This window comes from Gopherus flavomarginatus, chromosome 3 (genome assembly GCF_025201925.1).
Source record: "Gopherus flavomarginatus isolate rGopFla2 chromosome 3, rGopFla2.mat.asm, whole genome shotgun sequence".
NCBI classification, from domain to species: domain Eukaryota; kingdom Metazoa; phylum Chordata; order Testudines; family Testudinidae; genus Gopherus; species Gopherus flavomarginatus.
Genome location: NC_066619.1, coordinates 53,529,886 through 53,550,655, shown reverse-complemented (window position 1 = coordinate 53,550,655; position 20,770 = coordinate 53,529,886). Strand labels below are relative to the sequence as shown.

Here is a 20,770-nt window from a genome sequence, read left to right as displayed (position 1 = left end):
AGGAAAAATAAAATGTGAAAAAATTTTCAATCTTTGTTAAAGTTCTGCATGCAACTCAGGGTTTTTCAGTAAATGTCAGCTCACTGTTTTGCTGATTAATTTTTCTGACACTTTCAAAGCTTTAAAAAAAAAAACACCCCAAGAAACTTAATCTCACAAAAACTTAATCCCCCCAGACACTGGATACCAAGCAAGGGGTAGTATTTAAGGAAGCTGGCTCTTCAATATCAGTTTTTCTTCACAAGCATTAAGGAATGTTTGATTGCACCGCAGTGAAAAGAAAGTTGCAGTCCAACAATTGTATCAAAGACACAGCAGGGGCATATTAAAGGAAAACTGCAATTTTGCTTGAACAGAGAGGGTAGTGAGGTACTTATTAGGAAAGTATAGTACAAGATTGCTTCAATATTCTATCAGCTATGAGTGATAATAATTTATCCTTTCCAATCTCTAAACAAGGCAATTATATTGAGCACTAGCATCTAGTTCTGAAAGTGTTTAGTGTCAAGGTCATTGTTTTCATGTATACTATGTGACTAGTTAAGAGATGATAGCCTAGAAAATTGAGCAGAAAAGGAGGAGAAAATTGGGAGGGATTTTTGTGAGTTTGCATTTTTCTTTTTAAAAATGCAATTTTGCCACTTTTCCATAACATTTTAGAGACCTCATATATTATACAAGTAAAATAGTGTTAGAGTCGCAACTACTTAACTTGTCTTTCTAAAACCAAATAGCATGCATCTCTATCACTAAATTTATTGGATATTACTGTAAAATGTTTTGTCAAGCAAAATCTTATCAGTATCTCTTTATAGTATTTGACTGTGAGCAAACTGCTGATTTAAAAAAGGGCCTGGCAGCCATTAGTCCACAGTTCTTTTATATGTGCTTTTACTATGCATGTACTGAATAAAGAAAAATGAAAAGCTGCAAAAAGTTGTTTAACTTTTCCTGTGATTTTTGCCCTAAAACTGAACTATTCAATATATCACTAACCTTAAACTACCGGACACAGAAAGGATATTTATTGAGTCTTGAAGAGTAAAGTGCAGATATTGTTCTTCCTGGACATTAGTTAAATGTCTGCAGTGTATTCAGCCTTACCAAAAAGCTTTTTGTTCCAGTTTTTGTAAACCCCTGCTGACTCTAGCTGACTGAGGCCTTGTCTACACTACAGAATTTTCTCGGTAAAAGTTATGCCGCTTTAATTAAAGCGCTCTACTTAAAACCGCGGTTGCAAGTCCACGCTAACTCCTTGTGTCGGCAGAGCGCATCCACACTAGCAGCTCTTGCATCGACACAGAGAGCAGTGCACTATGGGTAGCTATCCCACTGTGCAACTGGCTACAGGGTGCTTTGGGAAGGGTTTGCAATGCCTCATGTAGCAGATACAGTGTCACATGATGCTGGTTTCTCAATCCCATCTTTCCATGGTCATTCTACTAGATTGCCAGCCACTTTTCAACTGAAGTATGTGGAGGAGAGAGAGAGAGTGTGTGTGTGTGTGTGTGAGTGTGTGTGTGAGTGTGAGTGAGACAGTATGTGTTAAGGAAATGTTGGTTGTGACAGGTTGAATCACAGAACCCATCTTGGGAGCTGCCACCTGATGTTCCAAAACTGCCTCTGGCTGGCTTTCCCTGCCAGCTTGGGACCCCAGCACCCTGTCTTGCTGAGCCAGATACGCCCATCTGCTCCAGCACAGACCCAGGGTCTGAATTACTTACCCCAAAGCTGCAGACTTAACTGAAAGCAGCTTACAGAAGTGTTCTTGTCTTTAACACTCAGATGCCCAACTCCCAATGGGGTCTAAACCCCAAATAAATCCGTTTTACCCTGTATAAAGCTTATACAGGGTAAACTCATAAATTGTTCGCCCTCTACAACACTGATAGAGAGATATGCACAGTTGTTTGCCCCCCCTCCCAGGTATTAACACATACTCTGGGTTAATTAATAAGTAAAAAGTGATTTTATTAAATACAGAAAGTAGGATTTAAGTAGTTCCAAGTAGTAACAGACAGAACAAAGTGAATTACCAAGTGATATAAAATAAAACACACAAATCTAAGCCTAATACAGTAATACAACTGAGTACAGGTAAAAATCTCACCCTGAGAGATGTTTCAGTAAGTCTCTTTCACAGACTGGATGCCTTCCTAGTCTGCATCTGACGAAGTGGGTATTCACCCATGAAAGCTCATGCTCCAAAACGTCTGTTAGTCTATAAGGTGCCACAGGATTCTTTGCTGCTTCCTAGTCTGGGTACAGTCCTTTCCTCTGGTACTGCCCTTGTTCCAGCTCAGGTGGTAGCTAGGGGATTCCTCATGATGGCTCTCCACCTTTGTTCTGTTCCACCCATTTACATATGTTTTGCATAAGGTGGGAATCCTTTGTCCCTCTCTGGGTTCCCACCCCCTCCTTCTCAATGGAAAGACACCAGGTTAAAGATGGATTCCAGTTCAGGTGACATGATCATGTCACTGAAAGATTTCATTACCCACTTGCCAGTACACACATATACAGGAAGACTTACAGGTAAAACACAGCCATCTGCAGTCAATTGTCCTGGTTAATGGGAATCATCAAGATTCCAAACCACCATTAATGGCCCACACTTTGCATAATTACAGTAGGCCCTCAGAGTTATATTTCGTATTTCTAGTTTCAGATACAAGAGTGGTTCATTTATAAAAATAGGATGATCACACTCAGCAGATAAGTTTTGTAATGATACCTTACAAGACACCTTTTGCATGAAGCATATTCCAGTTACATTAGCATATTTTCATAAAATCATATAGAGTGCAATGTCACATCGGTGTTGGGGGAGAGCGAGTGTGTCAGCATGCTCCCTCTTTAAGTTCAGACAGCAGTTGGAAGCAACCAGTCCTGAGGCAGGGGGAAGAGAGGACCACCACCCCAACACCAGCCCCCACTTCCCTCTCTGTCTTTGCACATCACAGGGTCCCCCCTGCAGCAGCAGCCTGCCTGCTGCTGTGTTCCTCATGCCAGACAGAACAGGATTCAACATTAATGATTTGCTTTTTGCTGACAGAGTGGAGTGACATACTCAGCTGTCCAAACTTCCAAGAGCTTTGAAAGGGGAGGGGTGCATGCAGGGTAGGGTGACCAGACAGCAGATGTGAAAAATCAGGACAGGGGATGGGGGGGGGCAATAGGATCCTATATAAGAAAAAGACCCAAAAATTGGGACTGTCCCTATAAAATCAGCAGCAAAATTCAAAACAGTGATGAAAGCAGTCATGGCAGGCATTGTGGTATAGTGGGGGAGGCCTGTTATAGTGACATAATGAACGGCAACATCTACACTGACACTTTGTTGTTTTAAATTTGCGACAAAAAGCTTTATGCCTCATCAAGGTGGTTTTATTTTGCCAACAAAAGTAGCATTGCAGTGTGTACATCTCCGCTATTCTGTGAGCAAATGCTGCCTTTTGCTGACAAAACTGTGGTGTAGACAAGGCCTGCACCAATAAAGCTGTCAACATGCTGGCTTAGTGCATGTGTGTCTAAAGGAAACAGTTTCAATAGACCTGGTGCTATGTCCTAGCCCTTTCCCTACCAGCAAGGCCTTCTGGTGATCACCTAAGGTTGCCAATTTTCTACACACAAAACCGAACATCCTTGCCCTGCCCCGAGGCCCCATCCCTTCTGAGGCCCCGCCCCCCACTCACTCCATCCCCCCTCCCTCCGTTGCTCATTCTCCCCCACCCTCACTCACATTCACTGGGCTGGGACAGAGGGTTGGGGTGTAGGAGGGGATAAGGGCTCCAGCTGGGGTGCAGGTTCTGGGGTGGGGCAGGGGAATGAGAGGTTTGGGGTGCAGGAGGGGGCTCAGTGTTGGGGGTTGGGGTGCGGGAGGAGTTGCAGGGTCCAGGAGGGAATCTGGGTGAGGGAGGGGGCTCAGGCAGGGGGTTGGGTGTGGGCTCTGGGAGGGAGCTAGGGTGTGGAGGGGGTTCCAATCTGGGGCCAGGGGTTGAGCTGTAGGAGAAGGTTCGGGGTGCAGGCTCCAACCGAACAGGACTTACCTCAGGGGGTTCACAGTTGGCGGCACAGTCTGCCTACCCTGGCTCTGCGCGACACCCAGAAGCAACCAGCGTGTATGGCTCCTAGGTGCAAGGGCAGCCAGGCAGCTCTGCGCCTGTGGTTCCTGGTCAACAGGAACTGTGGAGCCGGTGCTCTAAGCTTCCCTGATCGCCCCTGCACCTACAGGCCACAGGGACATGCCGGCCACTTCTAGGAGCCACATGGAGCCAGGGCAGGCAGGGAGACTGCGCTAGCCCCGCTAAACCGCCGACCAGACCAGTGGTGCTGACCAGAGCACCAGAGTCCTTTTTCGACCAGGCATTCCAGTCAAAAACCGGACGCCTGGCAACCCTAATCCCACCTCCAGATAAGACTTCAAAAGCTTCCCCTATGCTGCATATAATCAAATACACGTGGAGTCAGACTCTGGGCTGTCCTGAAAGTTGAACTGCTTGAAGGCTCATAACTGCATCACAATCGTGTGCAGACAATAACCCAGCCTGAGCCCAGTAATGTTTTAACACCATGAAATGATTTTGTTTCTTGCATGATTATAAACCACAAACAGGTTTCAAAGTATCAGCCGTGTTAGTCTGTATCAGCAAAAACTGCTAGGAGTACTTGGGGCACTTATAGACTTAACAAATTTGTTTGGGCATAGACAGTAGATAAGAAGGCAGTCAGATGATTGATTGAGGCAGTCAACTGCATTTATTGATGCAGGATTGGTTTCTAAAAATAACTGTACCACAATTAACCATACACATTTCTCCAAGATGTAACTGCTATACCTACTCTTAGAGCTTGTCTATACAGGAACATGCAGGAGAATTAAGACAAAATAAATAAAGCTGTGAAATTTAGACAAGTAATTGAAAGTATACACCCTGTGTAAATGTTCTCTTTCAGAAGCAGTGTGGCCTGAACATACCTATGTCGGCAAGCCCTTAAAGAGAACTTAAAAGGTTACCACTGATGAATTACCAGAGGCACTAGTAAATTACAACAGCACTCGTGTCTCCTCTTTTATCTCCTCTCATCAGAAATAAGAACTCAATTGTGCCAAGACACAAGGTGAAAAAAGGACGCCTGTCTGTAAGGCCTTGTCTGTATTGGGTTTTGTGCACTGGCATAGCTAAACCAGTGCAAATCTCTAGTGTATACACACTACACTGGTGTAAAAATTGACTTGTGATGATGCAGCTGACCCTGGTTTTAAAACATTTTTTGTCATCTAGACAGACACTGGTGGAAGTTTTTTAGTGGTTGTTTTTTTCTCTTTTAAAGACTGAAGCAGTGAATCTACACTAGAGTTTGTACTGTGTAGCTACCCTAGTGCAAAAACTAATGTAGCCAAGTCCTTAATCTGGGAGGAGATGAGACAAAGGACTAGGGATATATCTGTACAATAAAACAAAAGTCTGGCTGTAGTGTGGGTAGGTATACCCATGCTATCTTTAATCTGGCTAATGACTTCAGCACAGGCTAGCAATCCAAGTTCATACCAAGGGTCTCTGGCAGGTTTGTACTGGGATTACTAGCTGCAGAACCTGCGCAACCACCTCTTCAGTACTCATTACCTGTGCTGGTTAGATTTTAAGCAGTGCAGGTATGCCTTACAATCACACCTTTGTTGTACAGACATACTCTGAGAATGTCTGGAAGAATCTGGGGGAGGGTGAGAAAGCAAGACAAAAGACAGAATAAAGACGGAATCGGATATGATCTAACAGCAGTGAAGGATGTGTTTGGTTTTTTTAAATTCTTCGACTCAGGTTTATTTTCTCAGACTGCTGTACATTTAAATGGTTCTAGCTAGACTTTAAATAGCATTAGCTAGACTTTAACATCTGACTGAACTGAATAGGTGATCTGCTTCATACTTTTCCTGCTGTTACAGTTTTTATGGAGACTTTTTCCATTACATTGTATTATATTAGCCTAGCAAAAATCTCATGTACAAAAGACTCTTTCCACAACAAGTAATTATTAGGAATGAGTATTTTAAAAAAGCGAAGAAAAGTGTAGATTCTGTAAAAAAGATAAAACTGCAGAAAGACAATGTAGTCTCTTTTTCCACTGCTGCAACTAATGGTAGTATTAAGAATGGAGAGGGGAAAACTTCTATAATATCGATTTTATCTTTACATTTGAGTTGCAAGTCAGTAAGTAACTAACCTAGCTATGGTGATCATTCAATATTCTTCAGCTGTGTTTCCAATTTTAAATTAATGAATCTGTAATAACGTAACTGTTAATCTGTCTTGTTTAGAGGTGAGGTCTGATACACTTAGTTTATTCAAAGACCGGAAAATCTATCCTATTAAAACAAAAGTACTAATTCTTTGAATGTTAACTATTTTTAAGAGTCCAGTTCGGTAAATCAATAAAGATACCTAAAGAAGACAATAGAATGTGTGTCATTTAAGATAGTGAGTTGAGTTAAACCAATAGATAGGAAACAACAAGATGGTTAATACTTTGGTCTGGGATTTAAATATTTGACTCTTGAACGCTTTCCGAGTTACCCAAGGAAAGCGAGAGGCTGGAGAGTTCTTGGGAAATTTTGTTAAAAAATAGTAGTTACACATCTACTCCTACTCACTCTACAGCCATGAACTATGGGAGGGAAAAAATATATTATCCTATGTAATCTGAGACCTAAACACAAGAGATTATTTTAGGCCCTGATCCTGCAAACTTTATGCATATGCTTAACTTTAGACACTGTGAATAGTCCCATTGTTTTCAACTGAACTTTTCATACTGCATGCAGTTAAACATCTGCAGAACTGGAGCCTTGGGCTGTAAACTCTTTAGGGCAGGGAACATACCTGTGTATCTGTAGAAAGTCTATGCAGCAGAGCTCTGATCCTGCTCAGGCCTTCTAGGCATTTTATCAAAAAAGTAAAATAATTCAAAATAGCAACCAACCATGGAATGTTTGAAACTAAACTAATTTGAAAACTGAACCAAAGACTACTGCCACATAGATGGTATAATCCCTTTAAAAAAATCTGTTTAATAGCTACCACCTACATTGCTTTATTCTCAGCAATCTTCACTTTTTTAACAGTATTAGGGCCCATTCTTGAGCAAGTAGGGCCATTCTCTTCAATGAGAACATTCATGGTAATGATCATGTAATGCTTCATCTAGGCTAGAATTTAAGGTGTGATATTATTGAGTTAGTTAACTAACATGCTAACATCACACCTTAAATCATAGCCTAGACAACACCTCAGCGTTTTCAGGACTGGGTCCTTAATTTTCAGTGTATTCGTCACTTAAGTACTAAATATACCATACACAGAAAAAACAATTTTTCAATCTGTGCAATCAATTCCTGTTTAGTTTGCAGTTACATTACCCTATCGTGAAGTTTCAAATGTTATTACTATATAGCTCTCTAGTGTTATGCATCGCCCACTGCATTTTTAAGCATGTTCACATAAAGCTAAAATCAACTTTTGTTTGGTTTGCATCAAGCAGACGAAATGATAAAATTCCAACTAAAATAATGTATGCTGTAAGCCATGGTGGGAAAGCCTTACAAAAAAGTCCAGTACTGCCAGTTGTCAAGATTTTATCACTAGTCTCATGGTATTTAAAGCAGCAGCTCCATGAGTCCTCTGATTATATGAACAGCTCAGTTTGCATTTACCCCAAAAAAGTAAGTTTCTAGCCATCATGTTTGCAGAAAAAAGCTTGAAGATATGCCTCAAGTGTAACATAAAGGCTTAAAAATCAATGATTATTTGAATCAAATGATTAAATCAAATCAAATGATTTTGGAGACCTGGGTCACGCTTTTATAACACTTGGGATTGGTGATACTGATATCCTTAGACTCAGACTCTAGGACTGGAAGGGACCTCGAGAGGTCATCGAGTCCAGTCCCCTGCCCTCATGGCAGGACCAAATACTGTCTAGACCATCCCTGATAGACATTTATCTAACCTACTCTTAAATATCTCCAGAGATGGAGATTCCACAACCTCCCTAGGCAATTTATTCCAGTGTTTAACTACCCTGACAGTTAGGAACTTTTTCCTAATGTCCAACCTAAATCTCCCTTGCTGCAGTTTAAGCCCATTGCTTCTTGTTCTATCGTTAGAGGCTAAGGTGAACAAGTTTTCTCCCTCCTCCTGATGACACCCTTTTAGATACCTGAAAACTGCTATCATGTCCCCTCTCAGTCTTCTCTTTTTCAAACTAAATAAACCCAATTCTTCAGCCTTCCTTCATAGGTCATGTTCTCAAGACCCTTAATCATTCCTGTTGCTCTTCTCCGGACCCTCTCCAATTTCTCCACATCTTTCTTGAAATGCGGTGCCCAGAACTGGACACAATACTCCAGTTGAGGCCTAACCAGCGCAGAGTAAAGCAGAAGAATGACTTCTCGTGTCTTGTTTACGACACACCTGTTACTGTATCCCAGAATCACGTTTGCTTTTTTTGCAACAGTATCACACTGTTGACTCAGATTTAGCTTGTGGTCCACTGTGACCCCTAGATCTCTTTCTGCCATACTCCTTCCTAGACAGTCTCTTCCCATTCTGTATGTGTGAAACTGGCTGTTCCTTCCTAAGTGGAGCACTTTGCATTTGTCTTTATTGAACTTCCTTAGTGTAGACAAGATCTAAAAGGTATTTCCTAAATTTAAAATATATATATTTTTACCTGTGTATGAAGAAATGTATTTTCTTGACAAAGGATAAGGAAAAACAAGCTCTCTTGTTCTCCCTAATGGTGCATTCAAGAGGCTACCAAAACTGAGTCTCATATCTAGAGAATTTCCTTTGTCATCTATCCTAGTGGTACTCCAGTGAAAAAACTGTTGATTACATATACATATTGAGCAGGGGGCAGGGGGAGGCAAGGAACAAATTTTGCTCTCTGATGTGCATCCATGTCTCCCATTGAAATTTAATAGTTCAGCCCAAGCAGTCCCCAGTTGCATCCATAGGCATTTTAAGTTATACTCTCTGTATTACTTTTTATTTCAAGATTAATTTTCATGTGATGAAATTTAATACAAATCCACACAATGCAATTTGCTTCTAGCAACCTTCTAAGCTGTTCTAATTTGTTCAGATACAAAAACCTGAGGAAAGATTAATTGAAAAACTTCCTCCATAAGCTGAACAAAGCTGACTGCATATAGAAAGCCCTGTGCTCCCTCTTTCCTGTCCAGTTACTAGGTTGAAAACAGTGGCCTGTAAGATCCTTTTGTAGACCTATAAACAAACAATCCCTTTCATAATCATTTACCTTATTTGTAAAAACTAATGCAGCTTGTGATAGGATAGACAGCCTCACTTTGTTTATATCAGAAGAAAAAAATGAATGCAAGAGCAATCAAATAATTAGGCTAAATTTTTGTCCTTATGCAAAGTTCTCATTCCCTCTATCATTGTGTGAGTGAACCAATTACAGCTAAAGATCAGACTTTTTTTTTTTTTTTTTTTTTTGGCCATCTCTGATCTATCCATCTGGTCTGTTTAAGGATACCCATTCACATAATGCTAGACTGAAAACTCATCTACAAGTCTGTGTAGCAGATGTAGGATTGTTTGTATTATTCCAATGAGATAATTCCCAAAACTTTCAATCCCTCAGTACCTTTTATCAAACAATCTTTTGTAAGATTACTAGGATGTCTCAGAAGGGAGTAACTGTGGTGGTCTCTGCTTATTCATTTGATGAAAATACTTGATTGTGTAAGTCAGAAGTTCTCTCCTCATACTGAGTTAATATTCATTAGAACCCATTGTATTATATTAGCAAACTACAGTAACTTTTTAATAATTTGTTTCTGAATGTCTCCTAAGATCAGGTCAATTTGCTGTCATAAATAATCCAGTAACTATCTCACTTATGACAGAAGGAAAAAAGGCCTATATCATGGTAACAGCTTTAACATTTTTTTCTAGTAATAATCTTTGCACTCGCAGGGCCTTTCCTCCAAGGAATCCAAAAAAGCACTTTACAAAACTACATATTATGTCAACTGCAGAGTTGTAGGGGGAGGGGAAGAAGAAGCAGAGAGAAGCTAAGTGACTTGCACAAGGCCACACAAGTCAATATCAGAGTAAGGAACAGAACTTTTTAGTGCAAAATTTTCTACCTTTTCAGATAATTTTAACCTTTTTCCTAAAAGGCAAAAACAAATTGAAAAGATAATTAACAAAATATTCAGAATTTTCAAAAACTAATGTGCCTTCCTGCTAAATTGCTTTACTCTATTTTCTTTCTTTTAGAATGTTGCTCTTTGGGATGGTCTGCACTGGACTTCAAAGAGCATGCTGAAGCTGTTTAAACATATGGCTTGTGATACATTATTGTCTATTTTAGAAATAGCCTTCTAACCTAGTTGTGTAGTGGGACAGTCTAGAGCATGATTAGTACTTATTTATGTGCATTATTTTCTTCTTCTATCTTTTTCCTAGTATCTACAACCACCATTGTCCATTCCTTGTGAGAATACAGCTGATGAAGTCAACTGAACCTTATTACCCAGACAGATATTCATATCAGCTCAAGATAGAATTTGGGCATAAACTTAGGTGATTTTACCTACCTTTCCAGAAGTAGGACATCCCTGAATCTGGCTAAATCTTATTCCCCTTACTCATGCAAAACTCTCATTGGCCAATAGCAAGATCTGGCATCTATTTCCCACATGCCAGAAAAATCCTTCCTTAAATTTAAATTTCTTTACTAGTTTGACAGATTAGGCTTATGAGGTTCAATACCCACAAAATATAGGTTAAGGAGTACATTTTAGTTAACATTGTACTTAGAATATGCACCCCAGAACTGATGCAAATACAACAATCAAAAGTCAGTTATATCCAAATGGCACAGAAAGACAAATGTGTGCTATGACAAGGCATCCAGACAGAAGATGTATGATCCAGTGAGGCTCACATCATGGATACACAGATATAGCACAGTAGTGAGTACAATGGAATAAAATGAAACGCAGCGGTCAAGATTGTTCATTTAAGAGATAAGTCATCACTCTTGTACAATCCTCCGTTAAACAATGTCCAACAGTCTAGGTGCTTTGTTCATATTATGAGGTATGAAGCAACATAATGTCTTCGGGCCAGGTTTTTCACGGTATTTAGACATCTAAAGATAGCACAGGTACCTGTTACATTTTCAGAAGCTCACTGGGCACCAATCTTCATCTTTAGGCACCTAAACAACTGAGAAGTCCAGCCCTTTGACACTTTCTGCTAGGTACTGAGTTACTACAATGAGGCATACATACTGTATATTATAGCCCTTTGAAAATTGCACAAACTGACATACAGCATATCCAACCCAGTCAGCAGTCTGGTTACTACCTGTGTGCACATGTGCTAGAAAGTCTCAGACTTATTTGAATTGTATTTTCTATTGGGAAAGGGCTTACCTAATGGTATAAGGAATACGGCACCTGCTGTTCCAAACAGCATCATTCATACATCCATTAAACATGTCATTGCAACATTCTCTGACATATAGCTCTGTGCCCCTATATATGCAGAGGTATAGTATTGTGCCCAGGAGTCAACACTGCAATACATATTGCTGCACTGCTGTGATAATGATGCATAACTATTGTCTACATCTCTCTCTCTCTTATGGTATATCAACTTACAATGTACTTGCCATAAGTCATTGCAAATTTTTGTTCTTCTAGCTGTCCTGAGTTCAACAATTTGTTGACTAAACTAGGTAGGAAACACCTAGCTGTTTTTGCAGTAAACTTTAAGACAGGCCTCAGCACAGCTGCCCTCTTCTGACACCATCTGTGATGTCCTTAACTGTTGCAAACTCACTATTAAACTTTCATGAAGGAATGATGGCACTTGTGGTCCCACCTGCCTGCCACTGACAATGATTAACACATCCAGCCATCACAATCTCCACTGTGCCTTCAACATTCTCATCAAAACCCTGAGACAGGTACACCAGCTATTTATGTCATTCACCTTGAATGGTCTCTTGAAATGTGTTAACTATTTATGCTAAACAATCTTACACAGCTATATACAATGTGCAACACTCTGATTATGTTTCTTAGACCTGAAGAAGAGTTCTGCGTAAGCTTGTCTCTCTCTTACCAACAGATGTTGGTCCAATAAAAGATGTTACCTCACCCACCTTGTCATTCTACAAAATAAACAGATAGCTAAGGGTTAATGTCTCTTTCACCTGAAGCACCTGACCAGAGGACCAATCAGGAAACCGGATTTTTTCAACTTTGGGTGGAGGGAACTGAGTGTTTTTGTCTTTGTTTTCCGTCTGCCTGCCTCTCTGAGCTTTGGAGAAGTAGCTCTACTTTCTAGTCTTCTGTTTCTAAGTGTAAGGACAAAGAGATCAGATAGTAAGTTCTATGGTTTCTTTTCTTTGGTATTTGCATGAATATAAGTGCTGGAGTGCTTTGATTTGTATTCTTTTTGAATAAGGCTGTTTATTCAATATTCTTTTAAGAAATTGCCCTGTATTGTGTCATCTTAATACAGAGAGACTATTTGTATTTTTTCTTTCTTTTTTTATATAAAGCTTTCTTTTAAGACCTGTTGGAGTTTTTCTTTACTTCAGGGAAATTGAGTCTGTACTCACCAGGGAATTGGTGGGAGATCTGTGTGTGTTGAAGTGGCTAGCCTGATTTTGCATTCCCTCTGGGTGAAGAGGAAAGTACTTTTGTTTCCAGGATTGGGAACAGAGAGGGAGATTCACTCTGTTTGGATTCACAGAGCTTGTGTCTGTGTATCTCTCCAGGAGCACCTGGAGGGGGGAAGGGAAAAAGGATTATTTCCCTTTGTTGTGAGACTCAAGGGATTTGGGTCTTGGGGTCCCCAGGGAAGGTTTTTCAGAGGGACCAGAGTGCCCCAAAACACTCTAATTTTTTGGGTGGTGGCAGCAGGTACCAGGTCCAAGCTGGTAACTAAGCTTGGAGGTTTTCATACTAACCCCCATATTTTGGACGCTAAGGTCCAAATCTGGGACTAAGGTTATTACATGGTGGCAGCGGTGGGATATAGACAGAATCCAGAAGCCAGTAGAAATATTGTATTTTTCTTTTCTCTGCTAAGGGCTTTTTAGCAGAGAGAAGCAGTTGGTTTTAAAAGGGAACCAGAGAGAAATTTTTTTTTTTTCTGCTCTCTCTGGCAGTTTGTGGCTTGCATGTTAAGCAGAAGTCGTTAAGGACTATTAACAGTCTTTTGTCACACAATAGCACTCCCATTGAGAGTCATACCAGCACTATATGAATGCAAATAAAGTGGTTTTTCAGGTTTACTTGACATTGAAGATTAGCTAGAGAGAGAAAAGGAAAAAAGCACTGTTGCTAGGCAGACTTCAGGAGGCAACAGAGAACCTGCAGTTCAGAAGATAAACACCGGAGGGCACCCCAACACAAAAAAACAGGAATCATAACTTCTAAGGCAAAAATTGTGGCCGAAGAACAAATCAAAGAAGCTGAACACAGGCGACAGATGGAGATGAAAGAAAGAGAAAAACAGATCAAAGAGGCAGCCAAAGAGGCAGCACACAAAAGAAAACTAGAAGAAGAAGAGGTGGCCCACAGAAGGAAGCAAGCAGAAGAAGAGGCAGCCCACAGAAGACAGATAGAACTCCAGAGGGAAGCCCACCAACAGGCCATGGAATTAGAAAAGGCTAAGCAACAGACTCCAGCCAACCCTAACAACCCGGCGCCACATATTGCTCCACAGCCCAGGAAATTTCCCACCTACAAGGCAGGTGATGACACCGAGGCCTTCTTGGAAAATTTTGAAAGAGCCTGTCTTGGGTACAGCATTCCCGAAGACCAGTACATGGTAGAATTGAGGTCACAGCTCAGTGGACCTTTAGCAGAGGTGGCAGCTGAAATGCCTAAGCACCAAATGAATGACTATAAACTTTTTCTAACCAAGGCCAGATACAGGATGGGGATAACCCCAGATCATGCCCGTCGGCGCTTCAGAACCCAAAAGTGGAAACCAGAGGTGTCATTTCCCAAACACGCCTACTACATTGCAAAAAACTATGAGGCCTGGCTAACAGGAAACAACATTCAAACCTTGGAAGAACTGAACCTCCTCATACAAATGGAGCAGTTCTTGGATGGTGTTCCTGAAGACATCACACGGTACATACAAGATGGACACCCCAAGAATATCGCTGAGGCGGGGGAGATTGAAGCCAAATGGATGGAACTGGCAAAAAGCAAAAAAGCTACTGTCAAGGGGAACGATTACCCCAGGGGGCACACAGACCATAAACCCTACAACCGAGGACAGCCAAAGACCCCACATACCACCCAAGTAAAGCCACAGATACCCTACCCTTCAACCTCACCAGTCTCCAGTAACTCACCTCGGCCCAGTGACCCATCAGATGGAAGATGCTTTAAGTGTAATGAACCGGGACATATCAAGGCCAACTGTCCCAAGAACACCATGCGAGTGCAATTCATTACACCACCATCACACCAAAGATCCCCAGGCCCGGATGCCTCTCAAATACCCTTAGAGCGAAGGGAAAATTTGAGAGTGGGCGGAAAGAAGGTTACGGCGTGGAGAGACACGGGGGCACAAGTGTCAGCTATCCACCAATCCTTCGTTGACCCCAAATTCATCAACCCAAAGGCCAAAGTTACAATTTACCCCTTCATGTCACAAGCTGTAGACTTGCCTACAGCTCAACTGCCTGTCCAGTACAAAGGCTGGTCAGGAATGTGGACTTTTGCAGTCTATGACAATTATCCTATCCCCATGCTACTGGGGGAAGACTTGGCCAACCAGGTGAGGCGGGCCAAGAGAGTGGGAATGGTTACACGTAGCCAAACCAGGCAAGCTTCCAGACCCATTCCTGTTCCTGAGCCGTCCACAGAGGCCCCGTCTGTGTTGCCAGAGACCCAGACAGAGGTAGTGGACCCGGATTCCATGCCAACCACTGAAACAGCCACAGCACCTCCAGTCCCAGGCCCGGAACTGGAACAGCAACCAGCACCAGCAAGTGCAACTACATCTTCAAACTCAACGCCAGAGGGCGCCAGCGAGCCAAAACTGGCAGAAGCAACAGACAGCCATACCCAAAAGGCTCAGCCAGAGCCTAAAATACCCTCAGGTGCACCAGCGGAGAGCGGTTCACCAGCAACGGAAACAACCCCATCACCTACATCGCTTCCAGAGGGACCAAGCCCAAGTCCACAGTCTGAGAAAGAACTGGTGACCCCAGCCTCAAGGGAACAGTTCCAGGCTGAGCAGGAAGCGGATGACAGCCTTCACAAAGCTTGGGCGGCGGCACGGAGCACCCCACCGCCTCTCAGCTCTTCTACTCGATCCCGGTTTGTTATAGACCAAGGACTTTTGTACAAGGAAATTCTTTCTGGTGGACACCGGGAAGAATGGCAGCCGCAAAAACAGTTGGTGGTTCCAACTAAGTACCGGGGGAAGCTCTTAAGCTTAGCCCATGATCATCCCAGTGGCCATGCTGGGGTGAACAGAACCAAGGACCGGTTGGGGAAGTCCTTCCACTGGGAGGGGATGGGCAAGGACGTTGCCAAGTATGTCCGGTCTTGTGAGGTATGCCAAAGAGTGGGTAAGCCTCAAGACCAGGTCAAGGCCCCTCTCCAGCCACTCCCCATAATTGAGGTCCCATTTCAGCGAGTAGCTGTGCATATTCTGGGCCCTTTCCCAAAAAAGACGCCCAGAGGAAAGCAGTACGTACTGACTTTAGTGGACTTTGCTACCCGATGGCCAGAAGCAGTAGCTCTAGGCAACACCAGGGCTAACACTGTGTGCCTGGCCCTAACAGACATCTTTGCCAGGGTAGGTTGGCCCTGCGACATCCTTACAGATTCAGGGTCTAATTTCCTGGCAGGGACCATGGAAAAACTGTGGAAAACTCATGGGGTGAATCACTTGGTTGCCACCCCATACCACCATCAAACCAATGGCCTGGTGGAAAGGTTCAATGGAACTTTGGGGGCCATGATACGAAAATTCATCAACGAATTCTCCAATAATTGGGACCTGGTGTTGCAGCAGTTGCTGTTTGCCTACAGGGCTGTACCACATCCCAGTTTAGGGTTTTCACCATTTGAACTTGTGTATGGTCACAAGGTTAAGGGGCCATTACAGTTGGTGAAGCAGCAATGGGAGGGGTTTACGCCTTCTCCAGGAACTAACATTCTGGACTTTGTAAGCAACCTACAAAGCACCCTCCGACACTCTTTAGCCCTTGCTAGAGAGAACCTAAAGGATGCTCAAAAAGAGCAAAAGGCCTGGTATGACAGACATGCCAGAGAACGTTCCTTCAAGGTAGGAGACCAGGTTATGGTCTTGAAGGCGCAACAGGCCCATAAAATGGAAGCATCATGGGAAGGGCCCTTCACGGTCCAAGAGCGCCTGGGAGCTGTAAACTACCTCATAGCATTTCCCAATTCCTCACTAAAGCCTAAAGTGTACCATGTTAATTCTCTCAAGCCTTTCTATTCCAGAGACTTACAGGTTTGTCAGTTTACAGTCCAGGGAGAGGATGCTGAGTGGCCTGACGGTGTCTACTACGACGGGAAAAAAGACGGTGGCGTGGAAGAGGTGAACCTCTCAACCACTCTGGAACGTCTGCAGCGGCAGCAAATCAAGGAGCTGTGCACTAGCTTCGCCCCATTGTTCTCAGCCACCCCAGGACGGACTGAACGGGCATACCACTCCATTGATACAGGTAATGCTCACCCAATCAGAACCCCACCCTACCGAGTGTCTCCTCATGCCCAAGCCGCTATAGAACGGGAGATCCAGAACATGCTACAGATGGGTATAATCCGCTCATCTACCAGTGCATGGGCATCTCCAGTGGTTCTGGTACCCAAACCAGATGGGGAAATACGCTTTTGCGTGGACTACCGTAAGCTAAATGCTGTAACTCGTCCGGACAACTATCCAATGCCACGTACCGATGAGCTATTGGAGAAGTTGGGACGTGCCCAGTTCATCTCTACAATAGACTTAACCAAGGGGTACTGGCAAGTACCACTAGATGAACCTGCCAAGAAGAGGTCAGCATTCGTCACCCATGCGGGGGTGTATGAATTCAATGTCCTTCCTTTCGGCCTTCGAAATGCACCCGCCACCTTCCAGAGGCTGGTAGATGGTCTACTAGCTGGACTGGGAGAATTTGCAGTTGCCTACCTCAATGATGTGGCCATTTTTTCAGACTCCTGGCCCGAACACCTACTACACCTGGAAAAGGTCTTTGAGCGCATCAGGCAGGCAGGACTAACTGTTAAGGCCAAAAAGTGTCAAATAGGCCAAAACAGAGTGACTTACCTGGGGCACCAGGTGGGTCGAGGAACCATAAACCCCCTACAGGCCAAGGTGGATGCTATCCAAAAGTGGCCTGTCCCAAAGTCAAAGAAGCAGGTCCAATCCTTCTTAGGCTTGGCCGCATTCTACAGGCGATTTGTACCCCACTACAGCCAAATCGCTGCCCCACTGACCGACCTGACCAAAAAGACCCAGCCAAATGCAGTTAAGTGGACTGATGAGTGTCAAAAGGCCTTTACCCAACTTAAGGCAACGCTCATGTCTGACCCTGTGCTCAGGGCCCCGGATTTTGACAAGCCATTCCTAGTAACCACCGATGCATCTGAGCGTGGTATAGGAGCAGTGCTCATGCAGGCAGCAACAGATCACAACTTCCATCCTGTCGTGTTTCTCAGCAAGAAACTGTCTGAGAGGGAAAGTCACTGGTCAGTCAGTGAAAAGGAATGCTATGCCATTGTGTACGCCCTGGAAAAGCTACGCCCATATGTTTGGGGACGGCGGTTCCAACTACAAACTGACCATGCTGCACTAAAGTGGCTTCATACTGCCAAGGGGAACAACAAGAAACTTCTTCGTTGGAGTTTAGCTCTCCAAGATTTTGATTTTGAAATTCAACACATCACAGGAGCTTCTAATAAAGTTGCTGATGCACTCTCCCGTGAGAGTTTCCCAGAATTCAGTAGTTAAAAAGTGTTCTTAAAATGTAGAAGTCTGTTAGTTATATACTTAGCAGTATATGTAAAGGTGTATGTGTTGTATTAATCTGTTTATTTTCAAGTTCTAGAAGGAAATCGCCGCCAGTGAGCTTCCCCACTGTCTGCAATTTGGGGGGCGTGTCATAAACAGATAGCTAAGGGTTAATGTCTCTTTCACCTGAAGCACCTGACCAGAGGACCAATCAGGAAACCGGATTTTTTCAACTTTGGGTGGAGGGAACTGAGTGTTTTTGTCTTTGTTTTCCGTCTGCCTGCCTCTCTGAGCTTTGGAGAAGTAGCTCTACTTTCTAGTCTTCTGTTTCTAAGTGTAAGGACAAAGAGATCAGATAGTAAGTTCTATGGTTTCTTTTCTTTGGTATTTGCATGAATATAAGTGCTGGAGTGCTTTGATTTGTATTCTTTTTGAATAAGGCTGTTTATTCAATATTCTTTTAAGAAATTGCCCTGTATTGTGTCATCTTAATACAGAGAGACTATTTGTATTTTTTCTTTCTTTTTTTATATAAAGCTTTCTTTTAAGACCTGTTGGAGTTTTTCTTTACTTCAGGGAAATTGAGTCTGTACTCACCAGGGAATTGGTGGGAGATCTGTGTGTGTTGAAGTGGCTAGCCTGATTTTGCATTCCCTCTGGGTGAAGAGGAAAGTACTTTTGTTTCCAGGATTGGGAACAGAGAGGGAGATTCACTCTGTTTGGATTCACAGAGCTTGTGTCTGTGTATCTCTCCAGGAGCACCTGGAGGGGGGAAGGGAAAAAGGATTATTTCCCTTTGTTGTGAGACTCAAGGGATTTGGGTCTTGGGGTCCCCAGGGAAGGTTTTTCAGAGGGACCAGAGTGCCCCAAAACACTCTAATTTTTTGGGTGGTGGCAGCAGGTACCAGGTCCAAGCTGGTAACTAAGCTTGGAGGTTTTCATACTAACCCCCATATTTTGGACGCTAAGGTCCAAATCTGGGACTAAGGTTATTACAGTGCAACACTCTGATTATGTTTCTTAGACCTGAAGAAGAGTTCTGCGTAAGCTTGTCTCTCTCTTACCAACAGATGTTGGTCCAATAAAAGATGTTACCTCACCCACCTTGTCATTCTACAAAATAAGCAGTTTTAAGGGGGGAAAATTCAATGTTACATACATGACTCCTGGTCATAAATCTGAGTGACACAGTCTGAACCAAGCAGTTCTAATCAGGTGCGTAGTCATACCACTAAGCTTACACAGCCCCCATGTGTATTCCTATAGCAGAAGTATGTTTTTTCTGGCTCAGAATAAATTGTGTGTCCTATACGCTATTCATTGATTTATAATTATAATTTGAAGTTGCAACAAGCTACATGAACATTTTTTTTATGCATTTCATAACTTATTTTAAGGCAATAAAAACTAGTGATGGATGTGGTATAAAAATATAAACCGATTTACATAAATCACACCCTTATTCCCAGCTTTAGACTTGCTCATGTAAAACTTGCAGAGTTTCACACCATGTTTTCAGGATGTACTGCTTTCTCAGTATGCAAAATGATTGTTCTGCCCTTATGTATATGCAATTGTTTTCTAGAGCATATGTACATGTATCTGTCATGTCAAAAGCACATAATATTTTTCACTTGAGTTTCATTTTAATTACTATTAATCTAAAACAGCTCTTCTCCCTCTCAAGATCCTGTTAGCCTTTATGAAAGTAGAAGAAAATGCCAGGGGCGAAAAAACTACATCATGTACAACTTGACACGTGTTACTCAGGACTGTGTGTGCATTTTATCGCAACTTAAAACCTTATTCTCTCTATAGACACGTTTCAGCAAATTCTTTGATATGCTCTATCGCTTAAACAATTCAAATGGAACACAAAACAATCCTTTCACATTCAGCTGTATTTGAAAGTAAAGCTAACAGAAGAGTTTCTGAGATTATTTTTTTTTTTTACTACAAAACAGAAACCAACCACCACTCATTAAAACTGGTTTATTTCACTCTTTAAAAACACAAACACAAAAAACCAAAACAGGCAACTGGTATCTTTTACGCCTGCATTTGGATCAAAGACTGCGATCTCACCAGATGTCTCCACCCTAAGCTAGACACAGTTAATATTTGGATGGGAAAACTTTGAGGAAAACTGCTACAGGAAGTGGTGTTAGTAGTTCATAAGTGGCACTCTTCAAATCTGCATTGAACCTATAGGCCCTCTGCAAAATTAGGTGCCGGATGAAAGAGTCACTATGCAGGAGTGGCGCCAGGGTTTTTGGCGCCCTAGGCAGGGGTCCTTCCACGCTCCCGGTCGGCGACAATTCGAAGGCGGGAGGGTCCTTCCGCGCTCCCGGTCTTCGGGACACTTCAGAGGCGGGTCCTGGAGCGAGAGAAGGACACCCCGCTGCCGAATTGCCGCCGAAGACATGGAGCGTGGAAGGACCTCCCACCGCCGAATTGCCGCCGAGGGCCACAAAATGCCACCCTCCCAAATCCTGGTGCCCTAGGCAACCGTCCAGGTCGCCTAAATGGAAGCACTGACCCTGTCGCTATGGATTTCATAATCTAACAGGCTTCCTAATGCATGTAATGATTTCAGTGAGCCAACAACATAAAACAGCACACTGGGCAATTAAAAACTTAAGAGGTTTTAATTAATTTGTGCCTTTTAATAGTTAGTTGTGAGTAAATGTGTTGTAGCCCTGACA

The 20,770-nt window shown here is 42.7% G+C and overlaps 1 protein-coding gene across 7 annotated transcripts in view; it reads right to left on the bottom strand.

The window, feature by feature from the left end:
* The window catches only part of XRCC4 (X-ray repair cross complementing 4), a 284,810-nt gene that overhangs the window by 261,726 nt on the left and 2,314 nt on the right, over positions 1–20,770 (bottom strand). The window lies entirely within an intron of this gene.